Source organism: Lampetra planeri, chromosome 43 (assembly GCF_965212315.1).
Source record: "Lampetra planeri chromosome 43, kcLamPlan1.2.h2, whole genome shotgun sequence".
Classification (NCBI taxonomy): domain Eukaryota; kingdom Metazoa; phylum Chordata; class Hyperoartia; order Petromyzontiformes; family Petromyzontidae; genus Lampetra; species Lampetra planeri.
This window is the reverse complement of record NC_136149.1, coordinates 3,487,750-3,506,246: the sequence shown is the minus strand read 5'-3', so window position 1 is coordinate 3,506,246 and position 18,497 is coordinate 3,487,750. Positions and strand designations below refer to the sequence as shown.

At 53.2% G+C, this 18,497-nt stretch overlaps 1 protein-coding gene across 1 annotated transcript in view; it reads right to left on the bottom strand.

Moving 5' to 3' along the window:
- The window catches only part of LOC144732601 (uncharacterized), a 32,259-nt gene extending 17,831 nt beyond the window's left edge, over positions 1-14,428 (bottom strand). The window contains exon 1 of the mRNA XM_078614075.1: positions 14,262-14,428. The gene's annotated coding sequence lies outside the window, so the exon portion shown is untranslated. The remainder of the gene's footprint in view (positions 1-14,261) is intronic.
- Positions 14,429-18,497: the final 4,069 nt, after the last annotated feature.

Here is an 18,497-nt window from a genome sequence, read left to right as displayed (position 1 = left end):
TATCAGAGTATTGAGAGCTCGGGGTAAGCATTTACACTATGAGACATCTCCTTTACCAGTGGCAAAATATAGTAATAGGTTTTTACCCTTTCAACTGGTACAAAGAACAGTGCATATCATCATTATCAGAGTTGTTTCTTTCTGTTTGCATTTTGACTGCTTGTGTTGTGGTTATTGCAAACATGATGCCTTTGTAGGGGTGTTAGAGAGAGAGCCCGTTATGCATGGCAGCCTATGGTAAACAAACACAGTAGGCGGGGCTACATGTGTGCACAAGCAGGTGCCCTCTGCGACGTCCGCGCCAGACACCCTGGGGGGTCGATTCGGTCGTTATGATCCCCCGGGGCCCCACCCCTCAGGGAGGGGTTGGGTATAAAAGGGGAATGTATCGAAGGGCTCGGCAGTGTTGTGTTAGCTAAGAAGAGGAGACGGAAGACGTCCTAGATAGAGCCCTGGTCTCCCCCTGGCACGCCGTCCTTATCAGGACCGCGCAGGCTCGAGCCAGTGGCGTGGTACCAGAGCCAGAGCCAGTGCTGGTCTGGACTCTGGGTACCGGGCCCGACTGACCAGTGTCGGGCCAAGATAGCCTCCCCTAGCCCATTAGAGGAGGACTCAGAGGCAGGCTAGGGTTAGCCTAGAGGTGTGTCCTCAGATAGACGGGTGAGGGGGCCGATACCCCCTCAGTGTGTATGTCACAACATGTGGTGTTAAATAAACAAGTGTGCCTCCAACTCCGGTGTGAACGAGTCGTAAGCGTTACTACATCTGGCGTCAGAAGTGAAACAAAGTACGAACATGGATACACGCCGGACGACTCGAGTCGGGGTACCAGAGGCAGAAGACACCACTGCAGTCGGAGGGCCCGAGACGGCTGAAGATGCCATCGACCAGCCGGGGCTGGGCGCATCCACGCCACAGCAGCTGGAGGAAGGGGAGCCGTCGATGGAGGGGCTGAGGGAGGCGCACGCGAAGCTGACCGAGCTGCTGTACGCCGCAGCCGCCATGCTCGACACCATCACGCAGCTGGGGGCTGCGGGACCGCCACGGGACAACGGCAGCCGACGATCACAGCGCCTTCCCGCCATTTCCACGGAGCAACATTTTGAAACTCCCGCCATCGCCGCAGCTGCTGTTGAGGGCGTGGCCGCTCTAAGCATCGCGTCCAACGGCGGGAGTACAGTACCTGCCGCGTCACCACCAACGGGCGGAACGTCACCACGGGTGCGACCGGCGATGCCATCGCTGGTTCGTGCCGACGCTGACTTGAGTGAGGCGGACGAGGGAGTGCGTTCTTCCTCTGCAGCCGCTGCCTTACATCAGCGGCTACCTCCACTCAAGGAATTTGTGGGCGAGGATGGCGACTGGGGCGGCTTCCAGCGGCGCTTCCTCGCTCACCAGGAGATGGCACAGTGGACAGACGCCGAGGCTCTCCGCGCGCTGCCAGCACTTCTCGACAGCGACGCCCTCGCCACTCTAACATCGGCTTCGAAGGAGAGGCGCTCCACGCTGCGGAAGGCGATGCAGGTGCTGTCGGCGGTATATGGTCCACCATCGGACTGTCGCCAACTCTTTTATGATCGCCAGCGGGGGACGAAGGAGTCGCCCCTGGCGTACCGCACAAGCCTCCTGGCACTGGCGAAGGAGGCCTTTCCACGAATGGATGATGAGGGTGTCGACGCCATGGTGACAGAGAAGATACTTTTGCTGGCGGACGACTTAGACATCGTCATTGTCGCACAGGACGATGCAGAGATGTGCTCCCTCCAAGCGGCCCGTCTTCTCCACGCAAACCTGTCCTCTCAACGACGGAAGGCCAGCAAGGCGGCGAGCGGGCGTGCCGTCGCTGCAGCCACCCTCCCGGCGGAAGAGGTCTGCGCCATCGACCATCAACGGCAGCATGGAGCGGGAGTACGGGAGGACCGGGCCGGTTCAAGCCGTCTACAACATCCATCGTCGTCACCAGCGCTTCCACGCTGTTACAACTGCGGCATCCGGGGCCACGTCGCCTCGGGGTGCCGCTCTCCTGGGCAGCGCAGGACGACACCTCAACGGGACGCCGGCCCTCGTCACAAGCTCCACCATCATAATCCGGCGAGTCGCGGCACCCCTCATGCTTGGCCCACGCACACGCCCGTCACACACTCAAACACCGCAGCGAAGGGGGGGCCAATATCGCGTACCATGGCACCAACACGCACCGCTCTGGGTACTCAGATTGAACCCAGCCAGTGGTCCGTGTTGGCCCATCGGGTTGTAGCCGCGTCGTCAGGGTCGTCGGCCGTTGTGGGCCACATCGATGGGGTCGAGGTGCGCATCCTGGTCGATACAGGAGCATCGGCGACCATTATTTCGGAGTTGATTTATAACATTCTCCCTGCCCAAAGCCGTCCTTTGATGCCTGTTAACGTGCCATTCTTTGCTGCTAACGGGGGTTCACTTGGCATCATCGGACAAATTCGTGCCCAAATTTGTGTCGGGGATATTAAATTGTCTGGGCCGATTTTTGTTTCCTCCTCGCTGGCGGTTCCGTGCCTGCTGGGGACGGACTTCCTGGCCAAAATGCCGATTAGGATATTAATCGACCAGGGATGCATTGAGCTCCCATCGGGCCGACGCATGGCGTTTCTGCCATCCCCCGCTACGAGCCGGACGGCGTTCGCGACGGTGCCGGCGTTCGTAGATAGAACGGTGCGCGTTCCTCCGGGGGCGCAAATGTTGATTCCCTTGAAACTTCGGCGGCCCTTCGCTAAGGGCATTGGGGCTCAAGGGGTTCTGTTGGGACCGTCTAGGGCCGGGGTCAGTGGACCTGATTTACTCCCGGCCCAGACCATAGTGAGAGGGGAAGGAGAACCCTTCATCGCGGTCCTCAATGTGGGCTCGCAGACGGTGGTGGTCCCACAGGGGACCGTGCTTGCTCACGCAACGCCGGTGCCCTGTGAGGAACCCGTCGCGAGTCATGTCGGCGCTGTCCCTGCACCGCGACCACATTCGGACAGCGATGAAGGGTGGCTCGAGGCGCTTTGTGCGGGATCGACGGACCTGTCAAATTTAGAGCGTCAACGTCTTAAGACACTACTAAGGGAATTTTCCGACGTTTTCAGTCGGGATAAATACGATTTGGGCTGCACTAATCTGCTGCGTCACCATATTGATACGGGTGACAGCGCGCCAATACGCCAGAATCCTTTTCGGTTGAGTCCCGCCGAAAAGGACCATGTCAAATCGGCTGTTGATGACATGCTAGCCGCCGACATCATTTCTCCCTCCAACAGCCCTTGGGGAGCGCCGATCGTCCTGGTTAAGAAGCAGGACGGTTCGTTGCGGTTTTGCGTTGACTTTCGGCGCCTTAACAAAATTACGGTTGCCGACGCATACCCGCTCCCACGGATGGACGAATCGCTTGACGCCTTGGCGGGAGCGCGATTCTTCTCCACATTGGACTTACTTTCGGGATTCTGGCAGCTTCCTCTGGACGATGATTCAAAGCCTAAAACTGCTTTCCGTACTCCGCACGGCCTGTTTCAATTCAACCGGTTGCCGATGGGCTTACACTCAGCGCCGGCAACTTTCCAGCGGTTGATGGAATTGGTTTTGGCTGGATTGCAATGGGAGTCGTGCCTGATTTATTTGGATGACGTTATTGTCTTTGGCAAAACTTTTGATGGACATCTCCAGAGGTTGCGGGCGGTTTTCCTAAAGATGCGGGCTGCTAATTTGAAATTTAAGCCCCAAAAATGCCATTTGTTACGCGAGTCGGTGCGTTATTTGGGGCACATCGTGGGACGCTCAGGTATTTCTACCGATCCCGCCAAAACGCAGTGTGTAAGCTCCTGGCCGACTCCCACCTCAGTGGGAGAGGTTAGGAGTTTTATTGGGTTTGCGTCGTATTATAGACGCTTCGTCGCTAATTTTGCGACTATAGCAAAACCCCTACACGCTTTAACATCAAAAGGGGTTCGGTTCTGCTGGGGTCAGGAGGAGGAAGCTGCTTTTTGCTCCCTTCGGGACGCTTTGGTAAACGCTCCTCCCCTGATTTACCCTGATTTTTCAAAACCATTCTTGCTCGACACCGATGCGAGCAACACGGGTATTGGGGGCGTGCTCTCCCAGGTGGTTGACGGCGTGGAACGTGTGGTTGCGTACGGCAGTCGGGTGTTGTCTCCAGCGGAGCAACGATATTGTGTCACCCGTAGGGAACTGTTGGCAATTGTCCATTTCATCCAACAGTATCGCCCATATCTGTACGGTCGGCATTTCACCGTCCGCACAGATCATGCGGCACTGCAGTACGCCCTGAGGGTTCAACAGCCATCGGGACAATTGTCCCGATGGTTGGAGGTCCTCCAGGATTACGATTTCCAAACCACATACCGTAAGGGCGTTCGCCACACCAACGCGGACGCTCTGTCGCGCTTGCCAACCACCTCCGAGTGTGCATGCCTCCTGGGGTCTGGACGTTGCAGACCTCCAGGGGACACATCGGTTCCTGTCTTGGCGGCCGCCAACGACGACGATACAGTAGTTACTAATTCGATCGAACAACAGGGCAAAGATTCCCTGTTGGGGTTGCCCGTCATTGACTGGGGGCGCCTCCAGATGGAGGATGTGTCCCTCCTCGGGTGGCGACGTCGCGTTGGCGGTGCGGCGGGGGGAAAAAGAGGTGGTTCCGACGCATGGGAAATGTGCCAAGGCCTGCTGATGCATTGGGACGGGAAGTCGCGTCGACATCGGCTGGTGGTCCCTACTGGGTTGCGGGGCAGGGTGGTATGGGCCGCTCATGAGCGCCTCCTACACCTGGGGACCCAAAAGACTCTCGCCTTGCTGCAACTTGATTTTTATTGGCCTGGCATGACGAGGGATGTTGGGGATTTGTTGGGATCATGCCCTCGATGTGCACAACGCAAACCGCCGGCACGGGAGTCTAACCCGCCCTTGCAATCGATCAAAGTGTCCAGGATAAACGAGCTGGTCGCTCTGGACATTTTGGGACCATTCCCCGCCACCCCCAGGGGGAATAGATATTTGTTGACTGGTGTCGAGTATTTTACACGCTGGCCTATGGCCTGGCCTCTGGCCAACCAGTCGGCAGCAGCCATCGTGGAGGCCTTTGTTCAGGGTTATGTCCTGGACAAAGGTGCTCCGGAGAGGCTGCTGACCGACCAGGGCAGAAATTTTTCCGGTAAACTACTCAGACAAGTCTGTGATCTCCTGGGCACAAAGAAAATTCGGACCTCCCCATACCACCCACAAACTGACGGGATGGTCGAACGGTTGCATCGCACCATCACGTCCATGTTATCACAACAAGTTTCGGACTCGCAAACGGATTGGGACCTACAAATTCAGGGGGTCTTGGCGGCGTACCGGATGGCACCCCATGCAGCTACGGGGTTTTCTCCCTTTTACCTCATGTACGGCCGAGAACCAGACCCGCCTGTTCGTGCCCAGTTGCGGATCCCCGTGCCGCAGGGAAAAACTAATCTGGCTGACCACGTTAAATTTAATCTGGACAAATTGACCGAGGCACGGGATGCTGCAATGCAAAACTCTGACCTCCGTCAGAAGGCGAATGAGCGCCTCAGATTGAGTCGAGCGCACATGCTGCAGTGGAAGCCGGGGGACAAGGCATGGCTGCACTGCCCCCAGGTGCCACTGGCAACCTCCTCTAAATTGGTGCGGCCGTGGCGGGGCCCTGTGGAAGTGGTGGAGGTGTTACGACCGCAGTGCGTGCGCATCAAGTGGGGGAAGCGGCGATGGTTCGTGCACCCCTCTAGGTTAAAACCCTTCTCTGCGGTACACAATCACACTTCACACACGCGTGGCCAAGCATGTGGGGGGTCGGCCGACTCGCTGGGTCCGTCTCCGTCGCTCTCACCTAATGCCTTGCCGGCTGTGCCACCTTCAGGTGCATCAGGAGTGACGGGCTCACGCCCAATCACCCCTCCTGCGGATACCGAGGGTCACGCGGAGTCGGATGAATGCTCACCCCAAGACGGACAATTGCCACCTGATGGTCCGCCACGCGCGGTTACCCCGTGTGAGGGGCCCGCTGCAAGGACGCGCGCTAAAATGCGCAAACTGTTGTGAGGCCGGAAAATGTGTACATAGCTGTTGTGTTCATTGGATGTTGTGTGGGTGGTGTGTTCCCCACTCCTCGGATGTACATATGTTGGCTTCACCGTGTGTTGTGTGTGCGTGGTGGGTTCCCTGCTGATTGTATATAGGCTGTTTTTTTTACGGAATTCGTATTTATTCGGGGGGGGTGCGACGGGTTGTTTTCTCATCTTGCTGTTGCGTTCTTGTTCTGGTTCCTGTTATTGTTCAAAAATAGTGAGGCACACGCGCGGTCAGGGGGTGAAGGCACCTTTATTGTCAAATTTTTGTATGTTGGCAGCCGGGACGGCTGCATGCTATGCGGGGGGGAGTGATGTAGGGGTGTTAGAGAGAGAGCCCGTTATGCATGGCAGCCTATGGTAAACAAACACAGTAGGCGGGGCTACATGTGTGCACAAGCAGGTGCCCTCTGCGACGTCCGCGCCAGACACCCTGGGGGGTCGATTCGGTCGTTATGATCCCCCGGGGCCCCACCCCTCAGGGAGGGGTTGGGTATAAAAGGGGAATGTATCGAAGGGCTCGGCAGTGTTGTGTTAGCTAAGAAGAGGAGACGGAAGACGTCCTAGATAGAGCCCTGGTCTCCCCCTGGCACGCCGTCCTTATCAGGACCGCGCAGGCTCGAGCCAGTGGCGTGGTACCAGAGCCAGAGCCAGTGCTGGTCTGGACTCTGGGTACCGGGCCCGACTGACCAGTGTCGGGCCAAGATAGCCTCCCCTAGCCCATTAGAGGAGGACTCAGAGGCAGGCTAGGGTTAGCCTAGAGGTGTGTCCTCAGATAGACGGGTGAGGGGGCCGATACCCCCTCAGTGTGTATGTCACAACATGTGGTGTTAAATAAACAAGTGTGCCTCCAACTCCGGTGTGAACGAGTCGTAAGCGTTACTACACCTTGTATAAAGGTGTCAGTTTTTGTACCAGTTGAAAAGGTAAAAACCTACTACTATATCTTGCCGCTGGTAAAGGAGATGTGTCATAGCTAGAGTGGCGTTTGGTCTACTTTTCCACATTGACCAGTTAGGTTGGAAAGAGGCGGGCGTACCCACACCTTACCTCGCCACACGCGGCCTGCCGATCGTACGACTGCGGTGTGTGGCCGCTTATTCTGCTAGGTGGAAATAGCCGAGGCTAGATCTGAGAAACTTTGCCGCATTGTTTAAAATGCACAGAAGACGGAGTCGCACCTTTGACCTCTGGAATGCAAGCGCAGCTTGCTAACCATTAAACCACTCACTCTGGCAAATGCCGCGACGGGTTGGTACGCCTAAATATTTACAAGACGACAAATGTCCGTACAGTTGAATTGTACACACATTTGATTGTAAGTTAATGCGTTGTTTATAAACGTTTCCAGAGGCAATCCTGTTAGAATAAACATCTTGATACGAAACCTCAACTACTTTCGGGAGCAGCAGCTGCCAGCCACCCTAACTTAAGTGGCATTTCATTGGCTACCACATTCTGATAAGCTCCCCCCCTCTCCTCCCCCTTAACTTTTATTTAAGAACTTGCATCTTGGAATCCCTGCCTCACTTGATACAGCAAATCTGGCTGTGACGGTCCCACCTGATGACGGAGACTTGTGTTGCCTCCGAAACGTCGTGATTTTTATCATTTTATTTCTATTATTACTTTTATTAATTTTAATTTCATTTCATTTTTTACCTATGTGACTTTACCGAAAAAACTAAGAGTATGAATCCTTGCAGTCACGAAAGCTTCAAATCTAGAATTTCCTGGGAAGTTGACACCATTTTTCTTTGATATTATTCATGCTCGTCAACGCTGGCGTTGGTTATCATTGTTAACTTGTTGCGTGCATAAATGTACGGAGTGTAACATTTGCGGAGAGCGATTTTTAAGTGGCCAGCGCGCTGCGCTACGAATCCAGCGACCCCGAGTTCGATTCCCGCTCACGGCCAACACCCGTGACGATTATTTGAACCCGGTCCTGGGCCTCCCCTAGGTCGACTCAACCTCAAATGAGTACCTGGTGTGGTGTGTAAACATCGCCACTGGGGAGACAAAGGTGGCCGCGCGTGGTGTTAGCCACCTACCCACCCCCTCGTGTGCCGTCCCGGCCTTAAATGTGCTCGCTAACAGCACTTGCCCCAAAAGTCTGTTCAGCCTATACGGGGGATCTTTGTCTTTGCAGCGTACATAGATTGTCCCGGTAATAATGTGGGCAGATGTCAGTGTCTTGCATCTTAAGGGGGGGAGGGGGGGCGACCCATACACCCCCATCTCCCCCAAATTAGCCCGGTGCTTTGAGGACACGCTGCAACAGCAATAAAAAAAACCCGCTAAGACTAATCAGAATATGTATCTACTTGCCTTTTGCCCGTCCATGGACGGGTGTATTGCAGTACATCTGAAACTTGCAAGCGAAAAGCAGACCGCAGACGTGATATATTCATTGCAATAATTGCGTGTGCAATTTGTAAGGGCGCGGTGACACAGACTTAGTTCATTTGAAGGTTATAATCCCTTGTTCATCACGACGTCCTTTTTACTTCGATGTCTCAACAACGTTACGGAGACCACGTGACGTGAGGGTTCTGCCTTTGTAGTGAGGGCTGTGAGTTGACGCCGAGGAGGGGGGAGGAGGCGCCTCGCCCCCCCTTGTGGAGTGACGTCACCCGCTAATTATTATGAATGGAGGGGGGGGGATGTCCATTTGGAGGACGTCACCTCTTTATGATTATTAATTAGGGGGGAGGGTGCTCCATGTGTAGTGACCTCACATGTTCATGATTATTAATGAGGAGGAGGGGGGGGTCCATGTGGGGGACGTAACCTGTTCATTAATATTAACGAGGGGGGGCTGGTCGACGGAGTGACGTCACGAGCGTTGCACACAGACATTCTTGTCTGATTATCGTCGGTAATAATAATGGGGGGGGGAGGGGGGGTGTCTATTTGGAGGACGTCACCTGCTCATGATTATTAATGAGGGGGGGGGGTCGTTCGATGTGGAATGACGTCACGAGCGTTGACAGACATTCCTGGGTGATGATAGTAGGTAATACTGGAGGAATCCTAAGAGCTCTAAAGTTCTTTGTCCACAGAGGTCCAGTTGGGCGTGTAAGAACGTTCCAGTAGCAGACGCTACAAAACAAACATGACAGTAGGCTTCAGTAGACAAGGGTGCATTGAAGAAGCATGCATTGGCCACAACCACCCCCTGGCTGACAGAGCAACCCAAACTCACACACACACAGTCGTCTATTGTTAGTCTGGGTGCGTTCTGGAATCTCTACAGAAGCCCCAGGCTTATACCCCTCGGTCTGCATAGACGCGGGGTGGGATAACTCGGGACAATGTACTGAAGAGTTACCATGGGGGGGTGGGGGAGGTGTTGATCACAGGAGCGATACAACTTTTTTTAAATAAGGTTTTTCGGTAAAGTCACGTAGGTAAAAAATAAATAATAAAAATATCATTGCTTATTTTATTTCTAGTATTTCAATATTTTTATTATTTTTTTTACTTACGTGACTTTACCGAAAAACCTAAGAGTATGAATCCTTGCAGTCACGAAAGCATCAAATCTAGAATTTTTAAAAAATAAATCAGGGCCTCGCTGCAACAACGCAGTGACGTGCAGAGCCACGCACAAAGACAAAGACCCCCCGTATAGCCTGTAACAGACTGTTGGGGCAAGTGCTGTTAGCCGGCACGGCACACGTGGGGGTGGGTGGGCAAACACCGCACCAGGTACTCATTTGAGGCTGAGTCGACCTTGGGGAGGCCCAGGACCGGTTCAGATAATAGTCACCGGTGTTGGACGTAGCGCAGCGTAGCGCTAACCGCTGCACCACCGCTCCCCTGGCTTCCATTCACAAAGATAAAGATCCCCCATATAGCCTTAACAGACTGTAGGGGCAAGTGGCACATACACACAGATATAAACATCCACACACACAGGCACTTTATACAAGTTCATCCATACACACAGGGGCCCCCATACACACACAGGGGGACACAGAAACACATCTCACACGCACACACAAACAAGAACACCAACACACACCATTACCGTACACACAAAGATCAAACACACGCGAACACATTCACACACACGTAAGACACACGTGCACAGACACACGTGAGGATACACACAGATGGCACACACACAGTGACACACACACAGTGACACACACACACAGTGACACACACAGTGACACACAAACATTTCGAGACGCAGTTTTCCTTGAATGTAGGCCAGGGAACTCAATGGCTCAAGGAGCGAGGCACCTGGAGGCTGGACTGATGAGTTCGACCCAAGGTCCCAACTGGGCTTCACATTGATGGTGATGGTTGTGGGGCACGTGGGTGGGGGGGGGGCTCTGGTTCGTGACCCCCTCTCCTCACCAGCGCACCACAAACTGGCGTGACGCCATCACCCCCTCTGCTCCAACTCCCCATCGTCGCATGACGTCATCACACCTCTCAATCTCCCGTGTCGCGTGACGTCATAACACCTCTCAATCTCCCGTGTCGCGTGACGTCATAACACCTCTCACTCACCTCTCCACTGTCGCGTGACGTCATAGCCACCCCCAAATTCGTCACGACCTCACCCCCCAAACTGGCATGACGTCAACACTCCACTCCCTCATCAACCCAGGTATCGTGACGTCATAGACACCCCTAAATTGGTCACAACCTCACCCCCCAAACTGGCATGACGTCAATACTCCTCTCCCCAAACACCGCAGTGTCTCTGACGTCTCCAACCCCTCCCCCACCACCTCTCACCCAGCTAAAAACTTGTTAATTATTTTCCGGTGCGTTACAGACAGACAAACAAGTGTATTAGTATTATATAGATAGGGAAGATTAAACATAATTTGTATTCCTTACGTAAACAAAAAAACCCCGCTTGTTCAAGAGTGGAACATTTTGGGGGCTGAAACGTAGCGCAGATTTTAAGATGGGGGGGGGGGAGAGTGAATGGGAAAACGAACATCGCTTAAAGGGCCGTCCATAAATGACGTCACGCGATTTTGGACGATTTTTCACACCCCTCCCCCTCGTCACACGGCGTCACAAAAAATCAGACCCCCCCCAAAAAAAATAATAAAACATGCTTCAAATCGCTTTAAACTATTGTCATTGTAGTGCATATTTAATGTGGCGCTGCACTCTGATGTTATAGGAGAATTTTTTTTATTAAAAAGTATATTTGATTAAGTAGAACGTCTTGTCTATATTTATTTAAAGTTGCGCATTTTGATGTGACGTCACATTTCTCAACCCACCCCCCCCCTCGTCACAAATGTCTGACCCCCCCCCCCCAAGGTGCGTGACGTCATTTATGGACGGCCCCTTCACGAGTTTTCGCTGACAGAGTAATTTTCGCGGAACGCATCTCGCTCGTTAAGCGAGACGCGCTGGTACACAAACCAAACGCCACACAGTGCACCCGACCCAGCAGAGTACAAATACCACACTCCACAGACACAACATCACCACCACAACTAGCACTACCGCTTAAACAAAGATCCCCTATATAGCCTTAACAGACTGTAGGGGCAAGTGCTGTTAGCGAGCACCTATGAAGGCCAGAACGGTACACGAGGGGGTGGGTGGCCAGCACCACGCAAACACCACCAGCACCACAACCAATAATACTGCAACAACGGACATCGCTACAACCACAGCGACTAATATAACTACAACCACAATTACCAGTCCCTCCAGAAAAACGCGATTATGCGATCGCAAGATTTCACGCAAAATCAGCCAAAGTCCGCATATTTATGCGGGGGGCGCGTTTTTTCAAATACGCCGCACTTTCGCCGCATAAATTGCAGATTTCCGCGCGCAAAATATGCGGGCTTGCATGATTTCATAATCCCCGCATTTTCGTTGCAAAAAGTCACATATATCTGAGCAGAAAGTTGAAAAATGTTGCGTTTACTTCACACGAGCGCAGCCATTTCCCCTGTTGCCATGGGAACGTTATGAAGTGACGTCAGTCATTACGCGACATCATTGAAAAGCTGCAAAGCCCGCGATGCCAATGACACCATGATGAAGCCCGCACATCTTTCTCATTTGCCAACAAACATAAGCGCAAAAGACCGCGCAAAGCAGTTCCCCAGTGTGTTACATGACAGTGGGGGCAAATTATTTTGCATAGCTAGCTCTGTAAAACAGGAAGCACACATTTTATTTTTTAATATTTTATTTATTCATTTTTACAGAAGTTGTAGCATATTCATTTTGTAAAGCTACAGAACTTGTTCGACTCAATGTTTTGTAAGTTTGAGCCATCTGTTTGTTAAGGTCTGAAATAAAACAAGATGAGAACTTAAATATTCCCAGCACTTTCTGTGATGTAGTATGCTTGCTTATCATAGGAAATAATAAGAAATGACTCTTTACATTAAAGTAGTAGCCTAGTGAATAGGGTGTTGGGGGAATCACTTTTTTTTTCTCTTTTTCATCAAACCGCAGTTTTTGCAAGTTCCCGCAATTTTTGCAAGTTCTCGCAATTTAATCGCATAAAATTGCATAAATATCCCGCATATTCCATCGCATTTTTTAAGAAAACGTGCCGCATAATCAACGATTTTTGCCCGCAACAATCACCAAAAAACTCCGCGTTTTTCTGGAGGGACTGAATTACCACGACTCACATCACAACACAAAAACACCACCAATACAATCACACCACCAAAACAAGCACAACCACCAACACGACCACAATCATCACAACAACCAACACACAATCACAGCCACCAACACGACCACAATCATCACAACAACCAACACACAATCACAGCCACCAACACGACCACAATCATCACAACAACCAACACAATCAAAACCACAACAACCAACACAACAACCAATACAATCACAGCCACCAACACGACCACGATCATCACAACAACCAACACACAATCACAACCACAACAACCAACACAATCACAGCCACCAACACGACCACGATCATCACAACAACCAACACAACCACTGTCCCCGGGTTGAACCCACTGAGGTCACCTCCTCATGCACCACCATCCTTCACCAACCCCCCCCCCACTCCTCCCCACGGCCACTCGCTTCCATCTTCCGCGTAGTTTCCAAATAACCACCACCCACCAAAACATCTCCATTACAGCGGCATCCATCACCATCACCACCACCTCCTTCCTCCCCAGGCTGCTCCTCTCCCGAGGCTAACGGCGGGGAGAGCGCGTGCAGCCAGCAGAGTGATGGAGAGAGAGCGGGAGAGTGGGGAGTGTGAGGAGAGTGAGTGGAGGGGAATGAGTGTGAGGACAGTGGAGAGGGGAAAGAGTGAGGAGAGGGGAGAGAAGAGAGGAGAGTGGAGAGCGAGTGAGTGTAATGGGCACGTGTGTGAGGAGAGTGGAGAGTGAGGAGAGTGGAGTGGAGAGTGGAGAGGGAGTGCAATGGGCACGTGTGTGTGGAGAGTGGAGAGTGAGTGGAGAGTGAGTGGTGAGTGAGTGGAGAGTGAGTGGTGAGTGAGTGGAGAGTGAGTGGTGAGTGAGTGGAGAGTGAGTGGAGTGGAGAGTGAGTGGAGAACGAGTGAGTGTAATGGGCACGTGTGTGAGGAGAGTGGAGAGTGAGGAGAGTGGAGTGGAGAGTGGAGAGGGAGTGCAATGGGCACGTGTGTGTGGAGAGTGGAGTGGAGAGTGAGTGGTGAGTGAGTGGAGAGTGAGTGGTGAGTGAGTGGAGAGTGAGTGGAGTGGAGAGTGAGTGGAGAACGAGTGAGTGTAATGGGCACGTGTGTGAGGAGAGTGGAGAGTGAGGAGAGTGGAGTGGAGAGGGAGTGCAATGGGCACGTGTGTGTGGAGAGTGGAGTGGAGAGTGAGTGGTGAGTGGAGTGGAGAGTGAGTGGAGAGTGAGTGGAGTGGAGTGGAGAGTGAGTGAGTGGAGTGGAGAGCGAGTGGAGAGCGAGTGAGTGTAATGGGCACGTGTGTGCGTGCACGACTGGTAGCGGTGGTGGGAGCGGCGGCAGCAGCAGGGTCGGGGGGGGGGCGGTGGGGATGAAGATGCCGATGGAAAATTAACAACAAACACAACAACAACACTACAGCAACACCACCACCATCACAACAACACCATCACAACAACAACAGCAGCAGTACGCATAGCCATGTGAGCGCAGTCGGTTACCTGAGATCGAGTCGCGACCAGAAGTGACTGCCAGGGGCAGTGGAGAGAGGGGAGAGGGTGGGGAGAGGAGGGAGAGGGTGGAGGGAGAGGGCGGGGAGAGGGGAGAGGGGCGAGAGAAGAGGGAGGGGAGAGAGTGGAGGGAGAGGAGGGAGAGGGTGGAGGGTGGGGAGAGGGGAGGGAGAGGGTGGAGGGAGAGGGAGGGTAGAGGGAGGAGAGAGTGGAGGGAGAGGGGCGAGAGAGGAGGGAGAGGGTGGAGAGAGGGGAGGGAGAGGGGGGAGAGGGTGGGGAGAGGGAGGAGAGAGGGTGGAGAGAGGGGGGGGGCGAGGGAGAGGGTGGGGAGAGGGTGGAGAGAGAGTGGAGGGGGAGGGAGGTGAGAGGGAGGCGAGATTGATGGAGGAGGGTAAATTACTCTGTTGGTTCTTTCGGTAAAGTCACGTAGGTAGAAATAAAATAATAGATCACGACGTTTCGATCGCAGTTTTTTTTTATTTCCAGCGGTTGTCCCACCTGATGACGGTTGCTTGCGTTGCGATCGAAACGTCGTGATCTATTATTTTATTACTACCTACGTGACTTTACCGAAAGAACCAACAGAGAATGGATTCCTGCGGTCACGAAAGCTTCAAATCAAGATTGAGGGCAAATTAGATGAGAGGGAGATGAGAGATGGAGGATTTGGTTTTTTCGGTGCTTCGCAAAGTTGTTTCCCCACCTGAAGAAGAATGCTTGTGTTGCGCCCGAAACGTCGTGATTTCATTGATTTGATTATTTTTTTACGTACGTGACTTTACCGAAAAAAAAACAACAAAAAAGTATAGATGGAGGAGGGTAAAGGGCGAGAGAGAGAGAGAGAAGCGACATGGAGTAGGAAGAGAGGGGGGTAGAGAGAGGGGGTAGAGAGAGAGAGAGGGGGGGGGGTAGAGAGACAGGGGGGGTAGAGAGAGGGGGGTAGAGAGAGAGAGGGGGGGGGGTAGAGAGAGAGGGGGGTAGAGAGAGAGGGGGTAGAGAGAGGGGGTAGAGAGAGAGGGGGGGTAGAGAGAGAGGGGGGGTAGAGAGAGAGAGGGGGGGTAGAGAGAGGGGGTAGAGAGAGGGGGTAGAGAGAGAGAGAGGGGGGGTAGAGAGAGAGGGTAAGGGGCAAAAAGGAGCAGAGCTTGAAATATTTCGTAAAATATTTCATTTAAACAGGGGGGGGGGGGGCACATTAAGCAAAGCATTGAAAAAAAACAAAAAACCGAAATGATGAACGAGGCAAAGTGCCGACTACACCGAGGGTGGGTGTTGGGGTTGGGACATATTTAAGGCACGCGACCTAATAGGGGTATCGGAATGCAGGGAGTTGTTTGGGTTGGGTGTGTTATTGGCTGGACCCTCGGGGTTGGTTAAGGTGGGCAATCGGTTATCGGCTGTGACAATGAGGATGGGGGGGGGGATGTGAATTGTTGTTGTATGAGTCTGCGAGACGTTACAACTGTCGTAAATAATGCACGGGTGTCACATAGAGCGTGAAAACGTGTCTCACACACACTGTGAACGTGTCACATACAGCGTGGTGGTGTCACATACAGCACGTGTCACACACACACAGCGTGCACGTGTCACACACACAGCGTGCACGTGTCACACACAGCACGTGTCACACACACACAGCGTGCATATGTCACACACACACGTGTCACACACACAGAACGCACGTGTCACACACACACGTCTCACACACACACAGCGTGCACGTGTCACACACACACACGTGTCACATACACACGTGTCACATACAGCGTGGTGGTGTCACATACAGCACGTGTTACACACACACAGCACACACGTGTCACACACAGCACGTGTCACACACACACGTGTCACACACACAGAACGCACGTGTCACACACACAGAACACACGTGTCACACACACAGAACACACGTGTCACACACACAGAACACACGTGTCACACACACACACGTGTCACACACACAGAACGCACGTGTCACACACACACACGTGTCACACACACACGTGTCACACACACAGAACACACGTGTCACACACACACAAGTGTCACACACACAGAACGCACGTGTCACACACACACACGTGTCACACACAAACACGCGTCACACACAGAACGCACGTGTCACACACACACACGTGTCACACACACAGAACGCACGTGTCACACACACACACGTGTCACACACACACGTGTCACACACACAGAACACACGTGTCACACACACACAAGTGTCACACACACAGAACGCACGTGTCACACACACACGTGTCACACACACACACGCGTCACACACAGAACGCACGTGTCACACACACACACGTGTCACACACACACACGTGTCACACACACACACACGCGTCACACACAGAACGCACGTGTCACACACACAGCACGTGTCACACACACGCGTCACACACACAGAACGCACGTGTCACACACACACACGTGTCACACACACACGTGTCAAACACACACACACACACGCGTCACACACACAGAACGTGTTACACACACGTGTCACACACACAGCACACACGTGTCCCGACAGACATGTGCAAGTCAACGTGTCACACACAAGCGTGCACGAGTCAGTTACAGCATCTACACGTGTCAGTCAACAAGTGTTACATACAACATACGTGTGGCTAGAGTTGTACCGTCCATGTGTTACTTGTCCCTATTAAGATGTAATGCATCATTGAAAACTCATCACATGTTCTTTTAATTTCACAGATCTTGGTTTATCATCAAAGTAGTCTTTGCAGTGCAGGAATTACAAATGTTTAAAACGATGCAGAGCATAATACAGTACTGTACTGCACAACCAATACTCATGTTGTGCAACGCTGCATGATGTCAAAACTCAGTCTATTCCAGCTGCTACCGAGACCTTATCCGTGCCTTCAACGTCCTGAATCCGATGATTACAAGTCTGGGTCTTGGGCTGTGGTCCATTTGTAAAATATCCGCTGAGGTCAGTGGGCCTTGCCAGATAAAATACAATTTTACTGGTAGGAACCTCCTGGTTACACCAGCCCACAGGGGATTATTGTGTCCGTCCGTCCGTCGTGCATCCAAAAATGGGAGGGGTGGGGCTGGGTGGAGAGGGGAGGGTGGGGAGGGGCTGGGTGGGGAGGGGAGGGTGGGGAGGGGCTGGGTGGGGAGGGTGGGGCTGGATGGGAAGTGGGAGGGGTGGGGCTGGGTGAGGAGGGGCTGGTCACCCCGTGGTGCCCTTATAAAACTCAACGTTTAACCTACTCACGCCGGCTTGTGCCCGGAATACACCACGCCGCCGTTGACCCTGGCCATTGACGGAGCAACCCAACGTTCCTACCAGCTCCCTCCGCAGGAATGTGTTTAGTGTGAGCTACCGAAAAGTGCTCTCAAATTATACTTGGATTGAAGACAAGCCAGAGGAGGGCAACTGTGGCCATACAACACAAACTATGTACCACAGGGTAAACCCATAGAGACTCCTACAGATACACAGAGACTCATAGAGACCCGTAGAGACACATTCAAGTCAAGTCACAATAGCACGACTGCGGAATACAACACAAACTATGAACCATATAAGTAAACCCATGGAGACACACAGAGACTCATAATCTTGCAGCCAAATACGTTTCTGAATGTGGTGCGGGAAAAAATACCCGAAGGACCCGGAGAAAAGTCGACGCGACCGCGGGGAGAGCAACACGCAAACTCCAAATACTGCGTGCAGCAGAGGTCGCAACCGGGTACCCGATACCCGTACCCTACCCGATACCCGGCTACCCGTACCCGGTCGGGTACGGGTAGCCGGGTAGCCGTTTGTGACCCTGGTGCGGCCGGGTACGGGTACGGGTAGGCCGTGAGTCACTGGTGTATAACCGATTGTCACTCATTTCGGGTACGGTACGGGTAGGGAACGGGTACCCGTACCCGTATCCGTGGTGCGGCCGGGTACGGGTAAGGAATCAAAACCCGTTTGCGACCTCTGGCGTGCAGGCGTCAGGGTCGGAATGGAACCCACGACGTCCTTGTACACCAGGCGAGAGAGTTAACATCTTCTAGACATCGCCGCGCCCCGTTAGACACAACGGATGCGAAATGCGCAGTGGGGGGTGGTGGTGGAGGGCTGCGGGCACGATCATCATCTCATCGTCGTCCCACCGTGATGGGGATGCCCCCCCCCCCTCCCTGATAACGTGGCCTTGCTCGAACAGAAGGCCGAAGAAGGCTGCC